This window comes from Cricetulus griseus (assembly GCF_003668045.3).
Source record: "Cricetulus griseus strain 17A/GY chromosome 1 unlocalized genomic scaffold, alternate assembly CriGri-PICRH-1.0 chr1_0, whole genome shotgun sequence".
In the NCBI taxonomy this organism is placed as follows: Eukaryota; Metazoa; Chordata; class Mammalia; order Rodentia; family Cricetidae; genus Cricetulus; species Cricetulus griseus.
The window spans coordinates 4,964,011-4,985,979 of NW_023276806.1; the positions used below are offsets into that span (position 1 = coordinate 4,964,011).

Sequence of the window (21,969 nt, forward strand, 5' to 3'; positions counted from 1 at the left end):
TGAGCCTTGAATTAAAGGCACACTCATTAGCTTGAAACAATAAACTCAAACACTAACATTCCTGGAGAGAATTCAATTCAGAAACTTTGGCAGCACAGATAGCAAGCACTCCACACAGACTGAGTCTGCTTTTATACAGGCTAACAGGACATGTAGGTGAAGTAGACAATGCCAGGGTTTAAATGAGTAACATATATATCGTTGTATCAGAGAGAGAGAGAGACTTCGGTTCCTAGGTTTCCCAGCGTGAGATTATAAGTGTGGTCATAAACTGGAGGTTTATTTACAACAGAAATGTAGAGAAGAACTATAATTGTACTCACTGAGCGCACTGGGGGTGTGCAAAAATACCCTTTAAAATCACTGTACAGCCACAGCTTCTATTCAAAAACGGATAGTGCAGGTTAAGGATTCAACCTCCTAACACCTGGCCCAGACGTGATGAATCCCGGTAAGACATTCCCACAAGAAAAAGAAAGGAAAGAGAGAAATGCATGCAAGCGTTTTCATATATTGAATCCTTTCTAAAGTCAGACCAACAAAAAAGGATGTCTCAGAAAGTCTTTAGTTAAAATAAGATTGCCAAAGAGATTCCCATCACTCCACACCAATCTTCCCAAATAGAGGCAACCTGAAAATTTTACTAGATTACAAACAAATAATCAGGGCAGCTCCCCAGCCCCAGCCTTGAACAGTAGTGTAGTAGTGTTTGTGTGTGTGTGTGTGTGTGTGTGTGTGTGTGTGTGTGAGAGAGAGAGAGAGAGAGAGAGAGAGAGAGAGAGAGAGAGAGAGAGAGAGAAAGAGAGAGAGGTGTATGTGCAAATCTTGCAGACAGGTGCTTCTCTTTGTATCACGTGGACTGGTAGATACCTACCCAAAGCGTCGGCACCAGCCACCACTCTCATGTGTCCTGCTTACCATCTGTAGGCAAGTGTCAGCAGTGTGCATCTAAACCTTGTCTCCAGGCACAGCACTGCACTCATCATCTGAGTCTCATTCCTTGGCCAAGGTGAACTTCTTGACTGTAATTTCATTTAGTTTCTCATTTATTTGATTGGACAGTATTAACTATCTCTTAAGTTCCAGGTATTGGAGCTGTAAATGAAATCCATGAGCCCCGTCTTTGAGAGACTCTACAGTGATAAGCTTCATTGTATGATAAACATTAAGCTATAGGAAATACAGATTACTGTAAGAACACACTTAATAGGTTACAATGTAAGAGTCAAGGGCTCCCTGAAGACTGAGACCTGTAGGCCCTTAGATGTGTAGGTACAGGTGCATTAACTTCTAAGTTATTCCTGGATGCAGGAAAATAAGACTTTTTACATATTCTCCTCATTTAATTAAGTCCATTTCTGACACATTTTGCTGCTCTACACTCTGGTTTTTTTTTTTTTTTTTTTTTTTTTTTTTTTTTTTTGGCTTTTAAGCTTTTAAGCATTTATCGGTGGAGATTAATGCAAATGAGTATCATAGAGACTTATTAAATAATTGTGGTTTTTCAAGGAGATAAAATGTACATTGTAAAAGCCTACACACCTTGCAGGCTGAACTATTTAAAACCCCCGCAGCTTTAATGTGAGACTTTAAAAGGTGGACATTTGCAATACTGACTGAACTGTCTTTCTGTCCTTCCTGGAGGAAGGTCCTTTTTTTTCATCATAGAGAGGTGAATTTTGGCTTCGCAATTTTTTGTTTGTTTGTTTGCTGCAGTCTGCAGAGTCATTTCACAAATATCCTTTTCTGTACTTTGTCTCCTCTGAGTCTGCACACAACAAATGACTAGCTTATCGCTGAAGGCTGGTTACTTGTGCTCTATTTATCCTCTGGCCATTATGAGGTGGGTGCTGTGACTGTCTCCACTGTCTGGACAAGGAAGCTTGGTAGCGTGCAGAGTGCAGGTGGCTCCTAACTGCCTTATACTTGGCTTTCATTCCAGACATCCGTTTTGTATCCTTTCCTGCCTTCTTCCTTGTTTGTACCTTCAGGGTTCTGATTAAAGTCACCTCTACCGTGCATTCCTGTGTACACACTTCATAATAAATGACACCAGTGATGAGAAGCAAGCAAAGCCTTTTCTCATTGAACAAGAGCAACAAGAGCAACCTGGAACCCCTAGCCTTCCCCCACCCCTACATACTCAGTCCTGGGTCATCCAGGACTGTATGAGACCCTGTATCAAGACAAAATAAAGAAGCAAAATGAGGTTAATTCCCTGCAAAAGAGAGTATGCTGGGCCAGCACCATGCTAATAACGAAGCAGAGAGGAGGGAAGTTCAAACCAATATTTCTCATGACAATGGAGGCGAAAACCCTCATAAAATGACGGATAAGGTGTGTGCCCAAACAGGAACCTGGAATCCAGTTTGAGCCTCAGCACCAGAGGGGAAAAAATAAAAACAGAATACTATTTGAGTTCAATGAATCTATAAAAAGAATCTCATATCTAATTAGAATCTAATCAAATTAGGATTGTTCAATATTGGAAAATTTTTACTGTCATCATCACCTTGACAAGTCAAGGAGGCAGACTGTCACATGATCCTATAGAGAGAGGCAGAGAAAGTTAGGCAGAGCCTCCAAGCCATGCCTGGGAAAAGCACTCAATGAAGCAGGTGTTAGGATTCCAGTGTGAAATGCGCGCAGTCTCCTGTTGGCAGACTGGAACCTTGGGGCAGAAGGCAGAAGGGTGTTGATGGTTTCCCACAATGAGCAGGAGAAAGGTAGTGATACCCTCTTTTAACTTCTGGTTTATTTGCCACGATTCTATAAAACCTAGAGCATCTAACAGTAACACCTAATCAGCCAAAAATAAAAAATAAAGGGTGTGTTCAGACTGGAAAGGGAAATAGATTTACATATGTTTACATATATGTAAAATATCCTAATGTTAGAGTGGGAAGGTATTCGTGAGCCCCCATCTCTAAATGAAGAGCTGTGGATCGTTGATGGCTTCTCAGGGAGGGACAGTTGGGTTTTTGGTTTTGGGTTTTCTTTTAATGTAACTCCTGCTGGGTGGACCAGGCTCCATCAGATGGCTTCACAGCCAGGTGTATGGACAGTGCTGATTGGAGTTGATACATTAGTAAAATAAAAAAGAACACAGGAAGTTTTGGGGAGAGGGAGGTAGGGTGGGTCTGGGATGAGTTCAGTTCAAGAGTTAGTGCACCATGCACTTGTTTTTATAGGACCTTCTAGGAATGTGTGATGATTTCTCATCTTGCATTTTCTCTCTTGCTCCTTAGTAAAGTCAGGCAGGTGGGAAATGTTTTACTGGTGTCTACAACACTGAAACCTCTATGTTCTCTCTTCTTCGGGATACAACCAGCAGTCAGACAGAAACATAATGAAAACCACCTGTGCTATCCCAATGACCTTGGAGTCCCTGACTCAGGATTAGTGGTTCCGTTTTCATCAGAATCACTTTTTGTTGTTTGTATCCTGTCTTCCAATTTTAGAATAAAACATATCCATTCTGAACCTAGTTAAAAATATCCTAGACAGGTCTGTTTTTCAGATTTCAGAAGAACAAGGCAGAGATGCTGGCTCCCTGGCCTGGATTCACTTGGCTTTTCTCCCTACAATAAACACATCCTCAGTGTGGCCAGCAAGGTGACAGGAATACCTCACTCCCCCAGGGCCTTGATTGCCTCCTGAAGGTGTCATCACTTTGACATGTGGACCACACAAGACTGACAGGAGGAGGGAGGAGGCCTAGGGAGAGGTGGTACGTATTGCTGACATGAAGACAAGGCGATTGTTCTTGCTGAACTTTCGCAGACGTGTGTCTAGCTGTTCTCCCCTTGTGCAATTGGGTATCCTCTTCCCACCATGCCCAGGAGAGTCTTCTGGAAGGGCAGATTTTCTGGACCAGAGGCCAACAAATAGGAAACTGTATCAGAGGCTCAACCCAGATAGAAGGTAGAAAAAAATCAAGGACAGAAGGGGAAAAAGCAGAGAAAATGGAAAAGGAACAAATTTTAAGAGGAGGAACAATAGCACAGGTTATAAAAGAGATCAGAAAATAACAAAGGAAGCAACATAAACAAGACACTCAAAAGGAAGGTGTGTGAGAAGGGGCAGCCAGCCCCTCTGCATTTTTATATGTTTGCATTCTCCTTATATTCTTGTGGCTTTATATCTTACCTGCCAGCCTCATTCTCACTCGACTTGGAGATCGTGCTTGCCACTGATGGAGAGATCTCACAGAACATATCTTAGTATGGTAGCCTATATGAAAAATCCTGTGAAAAAGTCTGAAGTCCTACCCTGGCATTGGAGTCCTGTCTGTATTTAATCCATAGCTATTTTATAGTCCCAACACACACACACACACACACACACACACACACACACACACACGCGCATGAATATATACATCCACACATACATACATACATACATACATACACACATACATACATACATACACACATACATACATACACACATACATACATACATACACACATGTACATGCATACACACATACATACATACATACACACATGTATATACATACACACATACATATACACTTACACACACCTCCTAAGCAGGCTTCCAAAGGTTTACGAATCTTTTGTCTCATCTCGAATATCAGGAAGACATAGTTTTTTTTTTCAAAAGATATTACTTGGTCTCTAATTAATAAGTTAATACATAAAATCTGTACATCATTGAAAACAGATGACAACTAAAGGGCCCTGTAAATGTAATGTGGGAAAGTGCATGAAAAACAAAAAATAGGAGCCACCCCAGAACTTCAGGGACAAGGATCTAAAGATGTTGGCAACAAAGGAAGGAATCATACATTCATTCATTCATTCAACAACTACCTGTTATCTAGGGGGTTGGCAAGTGGCCCACACTTGTAATAATAGCATTAGGAGATTAAGGCAGAAAGATATTGATTTCAAGACTAGACTAGGCTACATGGTGAGACTGTCCCCCAAACTTCACTGTCTATGAAGAACCAATCAGGTGTTAGACAGGCTACAAGGATGCCTACAAAATATAATGGTCAATATTTGGGTAAGTTTAAGTATCAGAGAATGGCTGGGGTGTGGTACCCAAGTGAACAGTTAGACGGGAAACACAGGCCACAGTTTGGACATCAGCTATCACACAAGAGAGCCTGGGGTTTTGTTTTCTGTATCAAGATACAAATAAATAATTGATCATAGAAGTAATGAGATGAACAGAAACAGCTGACCTGAACAAGGGGAGAGCTCTTGGTCCCCAGACTGATAGCTGGGAAACCAGCATAGGACTGATGCAGACCCTATGACCATGGGTGTCAGTGAGGAGGCCTTGGAAATCTATGGGACCTCTTGTAGTGGATCAGTACTTATCCCTAGCATAGGAATAGATTTTGAGAGCCCATCCCACATGGAGGGACACTCCCTGAGCCTAGACACAAGGGGGTTGGCCTAGGCCCTATCCCAAAGACTATGGCAGACTCTGAAGACCCCCTACGGAAGGCCTCACCCTCCCTGGGGCGCAGAAATGGTTTTGGATAGGTAGGGTTTTTAGTGGGGGCAGGGGAGGAGGGGAGGGAGAGGGACCTGGGATTGACAAGTAAAACAATCTTGTTTCTAATTTAAATTAAAAAATGGAGAGAAAAAAAGAAGTAATGAGATGAGAGACTTACATGGAGGAACCAACCCTACTGGTGGAAAGAAAGCGAAGCAAGCAAGAGAAGACGGCAGGGAGAAGCTGGCGCAGTGGAGAGTGGGAAGCGCGCACACCCTCACTGTGGGAAACCACACTGGAATACACTCCAAGGTGGAGCTGTGACTGACAAGAGTCTGACTTCCACAGCCTCCAGGTAGCGTGTGTGGAGGAGGGTGCAGCGGTGCACAGAGGTAACGGATTTGGGAGCAACTTGTAGGTTTCTCCTGAACAAACTCGGTTCTTGCAGATGAAATGATTCGTATGGGCAGGAACTATGTTCCAATAGCCGGGCAAGAAGCTTCCGTTGCATACATTCCATTCTGCTAAAAGTTAACAATGTGCCCTCAGTACCAACCATAAAAGCTCTTGATGGGGGTGTCCTTCTGTATATATGTTTCTCTTATTGGTTGCTGAGTAAAACACTGATTGGTCAGTAGCCAGGCAGGAAATATAAGCGGGACTAGGAAACGAGTTTCTGATTAATATAAGTCTCTGTGTGTTTATTTGGGGCTAAACGGTTGTGGGACCAGGTGGAACAGAAACTCTGTCTACAGGCTCTCAGTGGGGAAATGCAGGTTCCCAAGAAAATACTTCAAAATGGGAAAATAACTAACTTACCTACACTGTGCAGAGGGGCTGGTTGGCTAGGGTTTTTGCATGCCCATACACATGTTAAAGACAATAGAACATAGCTCTCTATGCACTGTAACATCTTCAGCTGTATTTCTATCAGAAGGGGGTACATTAAATATTTGGTGAATGGCCCCTTGACGCAAAAGCCCATACATATATCATTATCTTACACAAGACCTAATCTCACGCCACACACCATCTTTATGGTGAATACTGAATTGAAGCACTTACTCATCATGGAAAAGTCATTTTAGAGCTGTTTTAGATAATTAAGATCCCTGCTTTTCAAACAATTCAATGTTTTCTGTGCTGACAGACAGGATAAACACTAAAAACAGAAAAACAATAAGGTGCATACTAAGTAGATAAAAATCTTCATTTTTGCTTAAAGACAACTGCAATAAATAACAAATGTTGCATATTTGGTTCTCCTCTTATGTTGATTTCTGTTCTACCAAACAACCTGGCTTTGGTCTGGCTGCTACAAAACACATTGACATGGATCTAGTCCTAAACTCTAAAAAGTCCTTAAGATTTTATTCTCCAGACCAGAGATCTCCTAAGTCACTTACTCCTCCCTAGTGTAGCTACAAGTTGCAGTGTGTGTGTGAGTTAGAATAGTTAGAATGTGTATGGTGTGTGTGTGTGTGTGTGTGTGTGTGTGTGTGTGTGTATGTCTGTGTGTCTTGTGTGTGTCTGTGTGTGTGTCTGTGTGTGTGTCTGTGTGTGTGTGTTTGTGTATGTGTGTGTGTGTATATATGTCTGTGTGTGTCTGTGTGTGTCTCTCTGTGTGTGTGTCTCTGTGTGTCTGTGTGTCTTGTGTGTGTGTGTGTGTGTCTGTCTCTGTGTGTGAGTGTGTCTGTGTGTATGCGTGTGTGTGTGTGTGTGTGTGAGTGTGTGTGTGTCTGTCTCTGTGTGTGTGAGTGTGTATGTCTTTGTGTATGCGTGTGTGTGTGTGTGTGTGTGTGTGTGTGTGTGTGTGTGTGTGTGGTGTCTGACTATATAATAATGAACTAAGCTTAATTACATCATTAGGCAGAAGGCTGTAGGACTACTGCCTTATTAAATTCTGAATTTAATAAATAAATTCCATTAAGAACATGCATGTGGTACATTTGTCATTGCTTTTGACTGTTTATGGTCACAGAGATGCTGAGGTTCCCAGATGGGTGTAGTTAGAGTCTGGCAAATGCCTAGTCCTACCAGCCAGAGTGTGGCCAGCCTCTCTCTGCCGTGGCAGCGCAGGTATTTTTGGTTGAATGTCTTCTCTATTTGGCATGTCTCACATCTCCCTGTAGCATTATTCCAGCTCCCCCAAATTGTTAGTTACTGTAAATCGCTACCACGTGTAGAACAGGTTTGAGATTTTGTTTCCATTTTTATACATTTATGTCAAGGTGACATTTATGGCCCTAATCAACATCACCCCAGTCTGAGGAGGGCAGAGAGCTGGCTGGTTCTGGTCTGGGTTACTCTTAGCAGAACTATAAGAGGAAATGAGAACTTTGAAGTCTGGTTTGGGTCCTGAAAAGCCAAAATCATCAGATCAGGCCGTCCTGGTATTCCTGTTCAGTCGGATGACCTCTTGCTCATGTAAGCAAGGTTATAAAATTGTCTCTACTCTTCTAATTAAAGACTTCAGCAGGAATTTTAAGCTACTTAGAGAGTCAGGGTCAGGTTTGCGGCAGCCTGGGCCACCCAGGGAAAAGACAGCTGTGTCACATTCAAAGCTGCCCCATCCCTGTCTGCAAGAAACACTCTGGTCTTGAAAACCTGTCTAGACCACGTCACTCCTATGTGATTCTGCCACAGAGGGTTAGCAGAGGTCAGTGCGTGGGCTGGGAATAAAGAGTGTTCAACAAGAAAAGGCTTCCCTACAAAGAGCCACACCTGTCCCAAAGCTGTTAGAGTCGGCAACTGCTCTTGTAGATCAAGTGTGGAGCCCTGTGTCAGTCCACCAGGGCTCTCTGTGAATAGCTGACTTACACACACACACACACACACACACACACACACACACACACACACTGACACACACGTGTTCAGCATACAGAAGACATTCGGTCTGGGGTCTTAGGATGGCCCAGGGCAGGATTCTGATTACACCAGGAGAGGCTTCCCAGATGCTGGATCTCACAAGTTATTTTTTATTTTATTTATTTTGGCAGTGCTGGGGATGGAACCCAGGCTGTGTGTTTGCCGGGCCAGTACTCTATACAGACTACACCTCAGCCAGGCATTGCTGTCTTACTGATGTGCTCTCCCTTGCAATCTCTAACACCCCAGGATCCCCAGGTCTCCAGATTGCCCTGTAACAGCTTGCCTACATCTGTTCTTCCAGCAGAACTACTTACACGTTGGGATCTCTCCTTTCTCCTTGATCAAAAATACCCTACATCTGCTTATGACCCTGCTAAACAAATTACTAACAGTTCTGTTTGGGGATTAAATATGGCCTTGGATAAACTACATTAGGCCCTTATAGTCACCAAATATTCTATTTTTGAGGAGGCCACCTCCAAGATTGTTTTGCAGGATAAATTTATTTACTAGATAATTTTAAAACTCTGTTCTTGACCTTTAGGCCAAATTGTGTTCAAATGGTCATTATCTGCTCCAAGTATCTACAGCTTTCTAGGAACCAGCACTAGTTACTATTAGGGCAGAACAGAAGTTCTGCTGAGAAAGGCAAAGGAAGAGACGATGCCTGTACAGAACGGACGGCTGTGGGGCCCCTCCCGCAGCTACAGAACCAGACCCACAGACAAAAGCTAAGTTTTCCATGGTTTGGCTTGGATATTGGTGGAACCCTAGTCAAGCTGGTTTATTTTGAACCTAAAGACATCATTGCTGAAAAAGAAAAGGAGGAAGTGGAGAGTCTGAAAAGCATTCCCAAGCACCTGACCTCCAATGTGGCTTATGGATCCACAGGAATTCGGGACCTGCACCTCGAGCTGAAGGACCTGACTCTGTGTGGAGGCAAAGAGAGGTGACCTTCAGCTGCGGAAACTGGATGAACTGGATTGCTTAATAAAAGGAATTTTGTACATTGGCTCAGTTGGATTCAATGGACGGTCACAGTGCTATTATTTTGAAAATCCTGCTGATTCTGAAAAATGACAGAAGTTACCATTTGATTTGAAAAATCCATACCCTTTGCTTCTGGTGAACATCGGCTCAGGGGTTAGCATCGTAGCAGTGTATTCCAAAGATAATTATAAGAGGGTCACAGGTACCAGCAGTAACTACAGTCAAAAGGATAAGTGAAACAAGAAGAAATACAAAATGTACAGTTTGAAGTGGAAAAATGGCATTAGAAGATTTAATGTCAGAACCAAGGCCTGTGCTGAAAGATAAGTCTCGGGGGAGGAACTTTCTTTGGTCTCTGCTGTCTTCTTATTGGCTGTAGCACTTTTGAAGAAGCTCTTGAAATGGCATCTCGTGGAGATAGCACCAAAGTGGACAAATTAGTTTGAGACATTTATGGAGGAGACTATGAAAGGTTTGGATTGCCAGGCTGGGCTATGGCTTCAAGTTTTGGAAACATGATGAGCAAGAGAAGAGACAGGCTGCCAGTAAGGAGCAACTTTGATCACCATCGCCAACAGCACTGGCTCCATAGCAAGAATGTGTGCCCTTAATGAAGGTTATTTTGGAGCCGTGGGTGCACTCCTTGAGCTGTTGAAGATACCCTGACTGTTACCCAGAGGACTTTCACAAGGGCATCTGTGGACTTCTGGGGTTTTTTTTTGTCTTGTTTTTTAAAGAGACTTAATGTTTTATGATTGTGTACTACCCAAATCAGAGCAAGAAACAAATGTATTTTTCTAGGTCATCAAGATAAATTCTTAAAATTCTGTCTAACCTAAAAAAAAAAAGTTCTGCTGAGCCGGGCATTGGTGGTGCACGCCAGGATAGACTCCAAAGCTACACAGAGAAACCCTGTCTCAAATAAAGAAGATGTTCTGCTCAATAAAGTATAATAAAAACATATCCTTCCACACGCTACACACAATGAATCAGTGCTACGTGTCTCACCTAGCCGCCTCTGCTGGCACAATGTCATCTCCAGGTACAGGCTCTGAGAAGAGGGGCCTGCGGAGGGCCAGTCAAGGGGGACACTCTGCAAAAGTGATTAAGATAAGTTCAAGTGGCTCACACAGTGTTCAGAAGGCAGATCTCACACCCAGTCTCAAAAAGAAAAGAAAAGCAGACAACAGTGGTTTATAAGAATTAATGGTATAAGAAATAAGCAGATAATCACTGGACATCCTAAAGACAGTAATCAAGTTCTACATCTGCCAAAGTAAAACGTCACCAGAAAAAAACTCTTCCAGGACAGAAGGTGAGATTGTACTCTGATCATGGGACAACAGAGCAGAAAATACAGTCCTAATGAGCATAACTCACCCAACTGTTGACAGCAGTGTGCAGAGAAGTGGGCAACTGGGACCTGCAGGTCAAAACCAGGTGTGACAGTGAACACCTGTGGCTCCAGCACTCAGCACTGAGGAAGGAGGGCCGTGAGTTCAAAGACAGCCTTGGCTACAGAGTGAGAGCCCGAAGAGAGACAAAGAGAGACTGAAAAGAAGGGAAGACCTAGACCAGACTTTAAAGTTCTTGTTTCCTCTTGTGGTTCTGCTAAGAGTAACCCAACCATCTGTGAACTTTTCACCATGAACTTTAACCACACTCACACTCACACTCACTGACATATACATATATACACACGCATACTCACTCACATATACATACACACACACACATATATATATATATATATATATATATATATATATACATATACATACACACATATACATACACAAACACTGACTCACATGTACATATATACACACACGCATATATATACATATACATACACACACACTCACTCAACAGAGAACATGTGACATTTATCTCCTGAGTCTGGGATACCTCACATAATATTATAAATGCCAGATCAATCCCATTTTTTGTAAATTTCATTTTCCTTTATGACTGAGTAAAAGTCCATCGTGTGGATGAGCCACATTTTTATTATGAGTGATTGACATCCAGGATGATCCCATTTCCTTGCTTCTTGACAGTAACAGCCATGGACATGGATGTACAAGTGTCTCCGTGGTAGGGCAGAGTGCTTGAGTATGTGCCCACATACATGCTACCACAGACATGTCTGGCCCAGATATACATGCTCTTATCAGTGAACCTTGTGAGACTCCTCTCCCTCTTATGTTTCACAAGTGTTCCCCAGCTAATCTCACACATGTCAGTTCATTTTGACCTGAATTAACATACAGAAAATGAGAACTGGACAGATTACTTAACAGTGCCCCGGGAAAACCCTTCCTATAAAAAGAAAATTATAATTGAAACCTTTTCAGTGCCATCAATGTGACACTCAATGTGTTAAAATTAGGAAACATGTGAACAGAAAACTAAGAGATGATAATGTCTCCACCTAAAGGGTAGTGAAAAATCCTTAAACAAAACTCCAAAAGGGCAAAGACACAGAGATGCTAATTTGGGAACACCAGAATCGAGGGCAGAGTGTTCATGCATAGACTCCCTGTCTCTAAGCCCAACAGGGTCCCTGCATTCCAGCAGAAATTTGGGGTCTGGATAAACACATTGCTTGGTCTTTCTTATGATGTAATACAGCCCTGTATCTGCTTTCTACTAATGAAATATCAGAAAAATTATGACAAATGTAAGGAGCTTTGACATGGTCTTAAGATAGAAACTATGCCTTGCCTTCCCTGTGGTGATTTCTCACAGCTGCTGACAACAATGTTGCATCTCACTGAACCAGGCACACTAAAAAAATACACGCACACACCACACACCCAGGCATGCACAGGCACACATTCATACACACACACACATGTGCACACACATGCAAGCATGAATACACACACACACACACACACACACACACACACACAGTAACAAGGTAGAATGGCCACTTGCTTCCAGGACGCTACTTGGAAAAAAAAAAATCTATTGACAATTGTGATATCTTAAATCAAAATGTCATAAAAATCTAAGTCATTGGGAAAACAAAACAAATAAGTGAGAAAATGAAATAAAAACAGACTAAGTTATTGGCATGCAGTGTACATTACTTGTCTAATCACTCTCAGAACAAACCTGACAGAATGGTGTAAAGGAGACGCGAATGATCCAGCTGCTGATTTGAGGGTTATGATTCATCGTGTTGACAATGGCTAGCTTGGGTCTGTTTGTGGCAGAAGTTTATGATACACATCCCTACAGATCAGAAAACAGCCTGGGTTGGAAGTACAACCTTATTTAAGAGTCAGGGCCCATCCCAGCAATCCATTCCTTTCAGAAGGGGCCCCTGTGTTACTTAGGGTCTCTATTGCTATGAAAACACCCCATGGCCATGGCAACTCTTATAAAGAAAAGTATTTAGTTGGGTGGCTTATGTTTTCAGAAGTTTAGTCTGTGATCACCATGGTGCAGCACTGTGGTTGGCAGGCAGACACGGTGCTAAAAGGTGGCTGAGGGTCCACATCTTGACTCAAAGGCAACAGGAAGTGGTCTGAGACACTGGGTGTGGTTTTACCATATATGAGACCTCAAAGACACCTCCACAGTGACACACTTCCTCCAACAAGGCCACACTTCCCAGTAGTGCCACTCCCTCTGGAGGTCATTTACTTTCAAAACACCACAGCTCCCATCTAAAGGTTCCAAAGCTCCTAAAACTGTGCAGTCAGCTGTCGATCAAGAGCTTAAACATATTAACCTGTTGAATGAGAAAGCCAAGCCAATGCCATGACAGGCTCCTAGTGGCCACGCCAGAGACCAGGTCTCAGTTCCAGTTCAGTGAAACCTAACAAGCATTTCTTGGAAAAACCACAACTCAGGAGCAATCACTCAGCCAGTGTTCCATAGCCTTACGCAAGCTCAAGATAACCAAGGATAGCTTCTCCCACCCTGACCACTAAAGCCAGCAACCAATCCTGTGACAACCCATATCCCTTAGAGGCCTCCCCACCAGTCATTTCAAAAGTACAACTACCCTCCCAAATACCTCCCTGCTCAGTGCTTAAAAGGAGCCTGCAAGCTTCTCTACAGGCCATTGTTTCACTAGTCTGTCAGATGGTGGACCCCTGCATGCTGGAATATTTATTCTTGAGAAATAAATGCTCTTGCTGATTGTATTTGTGAATGGTAGTCTTTTATGGGACTCCTCTTGGACACAGTTAACCCCCAACAGTTGAACTCTTATCCCGAAGGCTTGTGCCCACAGCAGCACTTATAAAGGAAAACATTTCACTGGAGCTGGCTGACAGTCCAGAGGTTCAGTCCATGAGAATCATGGCAGGATGCATGGCAGCGCGCAGGCAGACATGGTACTGGAGAAGGAACTTAGAGTTCTACATCTGGATTTGCAAGCAGCAGATCCACTAGGCCTGGCTTGAGCTTCTAAAACCTCAAAGCCCACCCCCCACACCCACACACACACTTCCTCCAATAATGCCACTCCCTATGAGTCTATGCAGACCATTTTCATTCACAACGCAAGTGCTTTAAGGAGTGAGTAAAACAAGGCATAGTGTGTAGTTCCTACTTGAAAGCAAGGTGAACTCTAAGGCCTGCAGCTAGAGGAACCACCCAAGGGCCTGTGTTCTCTAGCTGGGACCAAGCAAGAGTTTATTATCTTTATTAAGAAAAAAAAAAAAAACGGGAAACTGAGATCTGATATTCGATTTAGGTGAATAATCTCTATTGTTTTCTCTCTACCAGAATGAACTGATGTAAAAGTAAACAACAGGGCAAGAGAGAGATCTCAGTGAGTGAGAAGGTGTCACTGCCAAGTCCAGCAGTAGGAGTTCAAGCTCCAGGACTCACATGGTGGAAGAAAACAATTGACTCCAGCCAGTTGCCCTCTGACCCCCACATATATGCCAAAGCATATCATCACATACACACACACACACACACACACACACACACCAAATAAAGTTTAAAAATAAGGAATTATGGTAACAAAAATGTGTATTTAGGAAAACGAAGATTGTGCTCATTTTGAAGAGATAGAAGCCTGGAGTATTTTCTTTAATTGTTTCTTCCACTCACAGATAGCTTTGGCTTGTGCAACCAGCACTGTCACAAGGGTTGGCATGTCACAGCCCTGCCGTCTCTGGCTCTCTTGGTTGCGACACTCTGTCTGGGCCAACTACCTGTTCATGTTGACATTGACTTCAAGAGGCTCCCATCCTCTCCCTGATTCTTCATTTCTCCCTCTCCCTAAATACGGGCAAGTGAGGTGACACAGGTGTGCACCCCTCTGGGTCTCAGGCTTCCCACAGCCCCAGCCTAGCATCAGGTGAGGACTGGCACCAGCCCCTCATCTTCAGTGAACTGCACAGCAGGCCTGTGGGAATGGAAGGCAGACTTCCCCGTCCCTTCCTCACACTGCCTTCCCCTAAGCCTGCCACAATGCTCACAGAGTTAAAAGGAAATTGCTTGATGGGGAAATAAACTCAGAAAGAATGTGACTGTCGCTCTAGGTGTGATCACCTTTGCTTCCCTCGTGGCCTCCCAGTGCCACCAACACACTGGACTGGAGCGCAGCCTTCTTCCATGGCCTGTAGATCCAACCACTCCCGATTATGCCCCTAGGGTGTGAATGGATCAAGTCAGAGGCTTCAGAGTGAGTTGTTAAACAGAAAGAGAATAAGAAACATAAACACAGACTAGACAAGGAATATGAATTATCCATGGTTTTAGGACATGCCCATTCGAGGAAAGCCCTGGGACTGACCACATCTAGCCCAGCCAATTCCCTTCCTAAAAACTCTCTCCATAAACATTTTTAAATAATCTAAGATAATCCTAGTTTCTTTCTGTGTAACCTGTGTCTTCACAAAAACTAACACAAGTAATTGAACCAGGATTCAAGGAAACACTGACTCCTTTAAATGGGGAAGAAGACAGAAGATGGCTCAGCAGGTAAGGGGGGGTCTGCCACCAATGTGGATGACCTGAGTTCAATTCCAGGGCCCACAAAAGGCCTGCAAGTTGTTCTGTGATCTGCACACACACACATACATGCTAAACAAATGTAACATGTATATATATATATATATATATATATATATATATATATTGTATTATATATAATATATGTGTGTATGAGTATATATGTGTGTATGTATATGTGTGTATGTGTATATATATGTATATATATGTGTGTGTATGTGTATACACACAATACATGTATATAATTAAAGACAAAAGGATGTTTTAGCTTTATAGACCTGTCATATGGGATATTTACATTATAATTAAGTACAAAAGTATCTCATCCATATATAAGGAAATAAATCCCATAGTAAGAAAACATTCCCCAGCAGTGGAAATGTGCTGAAGAGCAAAGTATTTTCCAAGATGAGCCAGGAAGCTGTGGGAAGAGTGAAGACATTAACATTGATAACTACTATGGAGAGTCCGAAGGTTTACATTGCCCATTAGGCTAGTGATTATAAAGTAAGACCCTCATCACGGCTCTGCCTCTGACATCGAGTGACCAGCAACAGCCCAGGGTGCATAACAAGTGTGGAGCATGGAGCCTCCTTTCGGCTGTAATGTAAGGAGACAAGATAAGAAAAACGATTTCTAAGTTCAACAGAATAAGTGGCTCTTCACAGCAGTTTCTGCTTGACCTTTGTAGCCATTAAAAAGTGGCATAAAAATGTTTAATTCAAAGTTGTTTTTAATTCTTCAATGTATTATCACATCTAAGAATTCACAGAAATATTTACATGAGCTGAAAAGTCTGGAGGAAAATATTAAGAATTGAAAATGCTCCTGATCTCTGACGAAAGGGATTTCCCAGCAATGACTTTTAATATTCCCCAGAGCAATAAGGAGAAACCAAATGTATTGCTTATTTTGTTCAGTTGAAGGATTTCTTTATGTATAAAACATTCCTTATTTTATGAAATGAAATCACGGGTGCGCTTTGCTTTTCAGTGAGCCAACAAAACCAAAGGCTGGCAGTCATTTCTCGCTTTTTTTCTATTGAAGAGTATACTCTGTTCCGAGATAGCCAGGCTCATGGGTTTACAAGCCTAAAAGAACTTAAAATTACTTAGCAGGCTATGTCTTGTGTGGGATAAAATGTCTGTCTTAGGTACAGGTGAAGGAAACAACTGGTTTAGGAAGATATATAAGTGCAATTAGCAAGCCCTAACATAGAGAGGAAAATTAAACATGGTCCTCGTAGGCAAGGAGGTCATTCTCACAAGAAAAATCAAGGGTGAAAACATCTTGGAAAAGCTCCAGCATGGTCAGTTCTCTCCAGAGGAGCTCCAGGCTACCAGACTCACTCCCGTGCTTCCGGGGATGCTAGGGACACACATTATTAATGCAGAGTATTCGACAATGAACTTTCTAGCACTGGACCATGGAGCCAAAAGGAGGTGCACACTTCATATGCACCCTGGGCCGATGCTAGTTCACTCGATGCAAGAGGCAGAGACGTGATGCGGGTCTTACTTTATAATCACTAGCCTAATGGACAACATAAACCTTCAGACTCACCGTAGTTATCAATGTAAATGTCTTCACTCTTCGCACAGCTTTCTGGTTCATCTTGAATAGATAAAAAAGTGTTTACAATTTTTTAAAATAATTCCTGGTGAAGTTCCTTCCTTAATGGATGTTGCTGTTATGTGTATTTTAAGCAGCGATAGTTTAGAATTTTGTTGTTACCTGGGTGCATAGAAAGGCTACATAGAATTAATGAGCCGTTCAAACTTGACCCCAGCATCACAATCAGTGTAAGATGCTATAAGGAAGTATTTATTATGTTAAAACAAAGGACATGACTTTGATAGCTGTTGGGTCTGAAATGTAGCATTTGACTTTCAAAGCAGACCAATCAGCACCAGCAAACAGAGGACTGGAGCAACAAAGGATGGGGAAGTTACAAAGTCTCCGCTAATCAATGGCGAATCTAGTACTTGTTGCTACAATTACAAAGATAATAGTTCCTTTATGTCAGTGCCTTTGGTTGTGCAGCTGTAAGAGAGCTTTGAAATTCAGCATTTCAAGGAATAGAAATTAATAGGAGGTCATTTCTACCAGAGAAATTTTAGGGGCCCATCCTCTCTAATCATCATTAAAAACTAAATCCGTAGGAGAAGAGCCACTTTACTGATTGTCAAGTGGAAGCTATTATTCATTTGATGAAGCTCTTGGCACTGTGCCATTGATTCTGCCTCCAGCCTGCTGCTGCTTCTCCTTCATCTCCTGCAATCAGGCTTCTTTCTGCCTGCCAGGAGCTATTTATAGAGCAGGGGGTGGGGGGAGTAAAAGCCGATATGTTCTCTTTCTTGAAAAACAACTTTCAAACTTTGTAAGTACAAATCTGTTTTTTCTTGTCACCAGATTGCATACGCTTTTCCCGTCAGCACAGAAGGTATGGGACGCTGATCTGCACTCCAAAGTCCTTTCCAACGAGGACAGCAAACTTGCCGGAGTCACCAGCTACAGACCCGCTGCCTCTGGATCCCAGCATTAATATCAGCAAAACAGTACGGTGTCCTAAGTTCAAAGTGCAGTCCTGTCCTCTCAATACTTCCAGGACAGTTCCTATTCTTTATCAAAAATAGCTCTGAGATGTTTCCAGCTCGTTTATACTTAACGTGGACAAGCACATTTGGCAAAAACATTGACAAAACAAACAAACAAACAAACCCTCAAAATACAAATATAAAATTTATGGACTTAAATATTTAAGGATTGGCTCAAATGAAGTTAAGAACTAGGTTGTTGGGTCATATTTTCCCTGAAATTGCAGAAGAATTTGGATTTTCATAACCAACTTAATTGATTGGTCAACTAGAATAAGAGCATACTTGATTATTCTGCTTTTAGAAGTGAACATAGTGTTCATGGGATCATCTACAAATATTTTCAGTACCTTCAGTTACAGTCGTGAATATATCTTAAAGTCTAAACACGTCAGAATTGTTATTCATGGAATGTTTCTGGCTTTTTCCCTTAAAATGCTTTGTGCTCAAAGTAATATATAGTGAAAATAAAAATAAAAGAACAGGCAGTTGAAATATTTAAGGACAATAGTAACATTTCTATCTCCTAAAATTTAATTAAGAAGTTTATTTTTCAGAAGACAAGAAAGAGTATCCTTAAAAATATATTAAGCTGTCACAAATGCCTAGTTATGGACTTCCTAATGCTGCTCCTCTGGAGAAAGTTACTTAATTGTCTTGCCAAGTGTTATTTCAGCAAAATGCATTTTTAAGTAGTCATAGAGGGTCTTTAGTAAATGTTTGTTACCAAGTGACCATTGAGGATTCTCTTACTTGTTAAAAAAAAAAAATGATAAAAGATCAGCCAGGCGAATCACTACACAAGAACTTGAGTTAATTGAGTGCAAGCAGATCGTAGGGTTTTGGTTTTGCTCTAACATCGAAGGAGAATGTTACAGTTGTTGTTTAGGTGAGGGTCTCACTGTGTTGTCCAGTCCGACCCTGACAGCTCTGATTTGGTCCCCCAGTAACTAGTGCATATGCCTGCAGTAGCTGGAATACCCACACACTTACACCGTGCAGTTCCCTTTGGACTGTTCAATTTTCAGAGCCCCAATTCACAGCACAGACCAGAAAGTCATTCATACAAGTGAGTCTACCCTGCCTTTTCTCCTATAACCTGCATGCCTACCAGGGAGATGCTGGGAGAATCCAAGACTGGGTGAAAGGCTCCTTGGGGCAAAGCTACCCATTGTTAAAGAGAGTCCCCTGGGTCCAACTGTTTCCGACAGCTGCAAAGAAACTGTGTGGCACTGTTAGAAAACTCCCTTTAACCTTCGATCTCATGGACTTTCTCCATCGTCTTCCATTCCATACAATGAAGGAATATTTCTAGACATTTATAATTTTATATCTATATAAATTTATAAAATTTACTAACTCAGCTGATTACCACTATGGTTTATAAGATTAGATGATGGGCCCAATGACTACCTCAAACATTTCATACTTCACTTGCAAATATTTATTGAGTATTATATAACTAGCAGTATTCTCAATGTCACAATGCATCCAGGGGATAAATACAAATGAACCATACACAGCTCCTGCCTCTATAAACTTTCTGGTACCCAGGAGGCCCTGCAGAGACACACACCACACATTGCCTTGTGTTCCCAGCATATTCAGTACCCAAACTGGAGGACACAGCTTCAGACTGTTGTAGTCTCTGAGCACTCATCACCAACATGTGTGCCAAGCTCTGTGATGGGTGGCTTTTCATCCATTACTCCCATTTGACCTTCATCATCAAAAATAAGCAAACATGGAGGACTACAGAGATGGCTTGGCTTTAAGAACACTGTTTTTTTTTTTTTGTTTTTTTTTTGCTTTCCCAGAGGACCAGAGTTCAATTCCCAGCTCATAACCATCATAATTCCAGTTCCATAGATCCAATGCTCTCTTCTAGCCTCTACAGGCACTATATGCACATGGTACACAGGCATACATGCAGGCAAAACACCATATACAGAAAATAAAAATAAATATTGTTTTTTAATTTTAAGTTTTTCTTTTTTAATATCACCACTATGCTAGTAAAGAAATGGCTATTTGGGGTGGAGACATGGAGAGATAGTATAATTATTAAGAGTGCTTGCTACGGACCCAGCACCCACACAATAGCCCATGACCATCTGTAACTCCAATTCTAAAGGACCTGATGTCCTCTTACACACACACACACACACACACACACACACACACACAGTGCATGTAAGCCAACTCTCATACACATAAAGTAAAAATAAATATGTCTTTTTTAAAAAAGAAATAGATAGTTGAAAACAATACTAAAATATTTGTTCAGTTTATAGAGAAAACAGCTACAAACTTAAACTCATCCCTTCTAACCACAAAAATTCCAGGCAAGTCTTCCAGTAAGACACGGCAGCGTTTACCAAATTTGTCCAAGAGTTACTGATTGCTTGCCTTACCTGTGCCATGGCCTAATATTAGTACTGCTTTTGACACAGATACATTCATGAACCAAAGAAGCACAGAGCCCTGTCTCTGGGGACTTTAGACACCAGCTGGAGTGGACAGATGGTAAATGTGGTGGATATAAACATAACACAAAGTAAATACATGCTACGTGGAAGGATAATGTTCACTGGGAGAAAATTAACTTCAACTTTATTTCCTAACAACTGGAGTTATTTAATACGAGGGGGGAATATTTTATCTCAACTTTTACCATTTAAAAGGTGGAGGGAGGGACCCAACAATTTGGTTAAACAGACTCCCAGAGAGGAGTTATGGAGCGGAGTAGAGTCGTGAGGGCAAGAATGCACTTTGTGGTGAAGGGATACCTGGTATGCACCACGAGAAAGGGAACCATGCTTCAGTTCTGCTCTTTTGACCATGGGCATGGAGGAAAGATTAGGTGTATCAGTGATTGCTGATGAGAAGCACAACAAACACACATAAATCACTGGAAAACCAGGCATAGCTACATGGCATTTATCCATGCTGCTTTCTGATGGGGGATGTCCTTCTGTATAGATGTTTCTCTTACTGGTTGATGAATAAGACACTGTATGGCCAATAGAGGCAGGAAGATAGGCAGGACTAGGAGATCAGGAGAATTCTGAGGAAGGGAGGCAGAGAGGCACCTCAAAGATACACCATGTAGAGACCTGGAAGATAGGGTGTGGCAGGCATTCTCTGGTAAGATAAGGCCATGTAGAAATACATAGATTAGTAGTTATGGGTTAATAATTAAGACGAGCTCGCCAGTAGGAAGCTCTAGCCATCGGCCAACAGTTTAATAATTGATGTAGCATCTCTGTGTGTTCATTTGAGGCTGAAGAGGCAGGACCAGTCTGGGCAAGAAAACTCCAGCTACAGCTTTCCAGAAATATGACTATGACTAAGCCTGAGGACTCAACAGGCACCACTGAGTTTCAATGGTTTGATACTTATGCTTCTTCCTGGGGGCATGATTAAACCTCACACAGCAACGGAACTAAGTAATCAGCTTCCTGGGCATCAGAGGTAAAGAGAAAGTGTGGCGGGGGTGGGGGTGGGGGAGGAGACAGAGTAAAGGTAACAAGAGCCATGATGGCATAGAGGATGGGAGACACCTCAGCATGCAGGGGTCTCTCTGATTCTCTTTCTCAACCAGGCTTTGTCTTGACAATCACCCTCTGACACAGCAAGCAATGCCTCCCTCACAGCAAACCTGCCAAGACTGAGGTGGGCTGCTCAGCACAGGTGGGGCCTTTCCCTCTTCCTTATACGTGTAGCCATTGCTTTCTCAAGGGATTAAAGAGAAATTTTATTTCAGTTTGGTGTATTTGTGGTCTCCGAGTTGCAATCTGGTGAACCCTAGTCAGAGTTCCTCACAGCAGTTGAAAAACTCTAAATACATTCCTGTCAGTGAATCTTCAGGGCATGGTATTAGGGAGCATTCCCAAACATTGACTGGATCAGAGCAGCAAGAAAACAACAGTAAGTTGTAGGGGGAGCTGTAGCCACGCCTCCTTAGGGGCTGTCTACAGGTGTGCCTGACCACGCCTCTGAGGGCGTGGTCAGGGTGACGTAGAGTGAGAGTTGGTCAGGT

At 42.3% G+C, this 21,969-nt stretch overlaps 1 pseudogene; it reads left to right on the top strand.

Annotated features, from left to right (window-relative positions):
• The first annotated feature begins 5,643 nt into the window (after window positions 1-5,643).
• Window positions 5,644-10,008, top strand: LOC100764019 (annotated as a pseudogene).
• Window positions 10,009-21,969: the final 11,961 nt, after the last annotated feature.